A 3330-nucleotide genomic window follows, 5' to 3' on the forward strand; every position below is an offset into this window, starting at 1 on the left:
GCACTTCAGGTAAATCCTAATGATTGATCCTGACTACACAGAAGTTAAATGATTTACTCAGTTAGCAGGTATTAGAGACAGGATTTGATTGAGGGCTAGTCTTGGAGTCAGGAAGACTTGAATTCCAATCTGGCCTCAGACACCTGCTAGCTGTGTGATCTTGAACAAGTCACAACATCTGTTTGCTTCAATCTTATCATCTGTAAAAATGTGTATAATTGACCTGGAGCTGAGGAGAATGGGCAGTCTGAAATATTCCTTAATTATTGTCATCATCATCCTCTTTGCCATCATTATTGTAGTGGATGGAGCATCCATATTAGGGTGTGGGCTTAAGTTTGAATTCTGCCGTTTTGTACCTCTTTGACCATAACAGCTACCTGACGAGGATGTTGTGAGAATCAAAAGAGATGTATTTGTAAAGTGTTCTGTAAATGTTAAAGCACTATATAATTGCTAGCTATTATTATGCATGTACTTCAAATCTCTGCCTCTATGCTAAAAGCATCAATGATAGAAAAGATGAGAATATCAAAAGATGAATAATTCCTAGTAACATGTTTCTATTACTATGTATATTGTTATATTTATATAATTTAATAGATAATATTAATTATAAGTTAATATAAATGCAGCATATTATTGATATAATACTTATATTAATATACTCAGATTAAATTTCATTAAATAATTATATTATTCATATGTTTATATTAACAGGATACCAAAGTTATATTTATTAATATTATACTATACTATAATATTAATTTTTTTTAAACCCTTACCTTCCATCTTGGAAACAATACTGTGAATTGGTTCCAAGGCAGAAAAGTGGTAAGGGCTAAGCAATGGGAGATAAGTAATTTGCCCAGGGTCACAGAGCTGGGAAGTGTCTGAGGCCAGATTTGAACCTAGAACCTCCCATCTCTAGGCCTGGCTCTCAATCCACTGAGCTACCCAGGTGCCCCCCAATATTAAGTTTTTTAAAGGGGATTGGGGGAGAAATTTCCAAATGTGTAAGACGATCAGCATAGAGAATTCCAAGAGTGGTAACTTCCTCTACCATTTCATATCAACAACTTCTCAGCAATTTCTAGAATGGCTTGAGACATTGAGAAGTTAATTGATATGCCATGGATACAATCAGTATGTGTCAGAGACAGGAATTGAATCCAGGTTTTTCAGACTTCAAGGCTAATCTATCCATCATACCATGCTGCCTTTAACATCATATTTAAGTCACAAATTATAAAATCCTAAGCTTCTATGACTCAAGAATGTTGGGAAAAAATCTCACCTCTTTGTACATAGAAGATCTTGTCCCCAACACAGAAGCCCTGAATTCTAGTCTTAGCTTTGCCACTAAGCCATCCATAGGGCATCTGGAGAGTCGATTAACCTCTCTATGACTTGGTTTCCTCATACGTCAAGTGAGCTTGATGGTCTCTAAAGCATTTTCTGGTTTTGGCATTCTATAATTCCTTCCAACTAGAAACAGATTTGTTTCTTGTTCTTGTGATTACATGTGTTCTGAGGGCTGTTTAAAAGTACCGCAAACATAATACCCACGATTGAGGTGAGAATGTTTCCCTGGCTCGTCACCTGGCCTTTCTTTATCTTTTACTCAGTTTGCAGGTGAAAGAACATCAGGACCAAGCTCAGGAAAAAAAAAAGCCAACTCAAGGAGATTATTTTGTGCTTATGAGAATAAGCTGTGATCTGTTTTTCTGCAGTGATGATGAAATAATTGAGGGTATCATGTTAAAAAGCAAAACTTGCTGGAGTCTGTGAGTAGTTGCCATCATCCCAAGTTCACATTAGAATACTTATCCTATTTCCATTTCCTGAAGGTGAGTCCAGAAGCGCCATTTATTTTAAACAAGAACTGTAGTTTGTAGAAACTGGACTCTACTATGGAGTGGACACAATTATGCATGCTTTGAACATCTAAGCAATCATCTCAGCAGGATAGCTTGGCTCCAAAATCTGAAGTTTTGCTCAGACAGATTAGAGGAGCCTTCCAGAGGAAACACCGCCCCTTTGGAAAGATCAGATACACTTTTGCCATCCAATCTTCAGTCTTCATACTGGAATCTGACAGCCACTACATTCAATGGGTCAGCGGTTTAATTAGTCTGACAAATAATTACAAAATTAACTCACTTTTGAAAGCCCATTGGGGATCGTGTGTGTGTGTGTGTGTGTGTGTGTGTGTGTGTGTGTGTGTGTGTGTGTTGCTTTTAGGGTAAGAAAGCAATTTCAAAGTTTAATAAGCAATTGGTCTATTATTATTGCTTATCCATAAGAAGGAAGTTATCATGAAAAAAAAAAAGATTGAGCAGAAAAAAAGAAAGAGGGCTGAGAAAGAATAAAGAGAAGGAAAAACCACATGGAATAGGAGGACAGGAAGAGAAGAAATAATCCCTAAAGTTATTCTTATTACCTTTCATGGTGAAGTGTCCCAGATTACAGATAAGTAGTTTGTTCCAAAGACTTTACATTTTATATAGTTGGTAGAAAGCAGGCTGGGCAAACTCCCACCACCATGCCAAGATCACTAATCAGAATTTTCAGGGAAAGCAATCCATTGTAGCTCCTCCCTTCATTGGTAGAGAACAGTTTACCTTACAAATCAACATGTAAAATTCCCTCTTATTTCCTAAAAGGGGGGAGAAAGAGACAGAGACAGAGACAGAGACAGAGACAGAGACAGACAGACAGAGACAGAGAGACAGAAGGAGAGGGAGGGAAGGAGAGAGGAAGAGGGAAAGGGAGAATCCAGCTTCTCAATATCCATTTCCTTTGGTCTGTACTTGTGAAAATTGCCTGACTATTGGAAAGTCTGTCCTGTAGAAAGATCAATTCCAACTTTGAGATAGACAGTGCCTAGGTATTCTTTGAACAGAACAAAGGGAAGGCCAAGAGTAGTATTTCAATGAGGTACTTAACTCTGCTTAGGAAGAGGGAGTAAAAGGGGATCAGTATTAATCTTTAGATAAATGTATTAGTGGATGATCAGAGGTAAAGTGGATTATGAGGAATAAGAGAAAGCATTAGGAGTCCATTCTAGTTCAGGGCCATTATACTGAGAAAGGACCCTAGTGAATCGCATCTAAATTCATCAGGATTCATCAGTAAGTCAGCAGGTAGAGATTTGGGAAGGTAAGGAAATGGGCCTTGGGAGAGAGGTACCACAGTAATAAGAAGATCCTCAAGGAGTTTTACTTTCAACACTATATCTATAGGAATGAAATACCATAGATTCAAGTTATGAGGCAGTAAAGTTAGTCATATTGTGTGACATTGGACGAGCAGAGGTCTGTAGATGAT

The sequence above is a fragment of the Monodelphis domestica genome, chromosome 3 (genome assembly GCF_027887165.1).
Source record: "Monodelphis domestica isolate mMonDom1 chromosome 3, mMonDom1.pri, whole genome shotgun sequence".
Lineage (NCBI taxonomy): Eukaryota > Metazoa > Chordata > Mammalia > Didelphimorphia > Didelphidae > Monodelphis > Monodelphis domestica.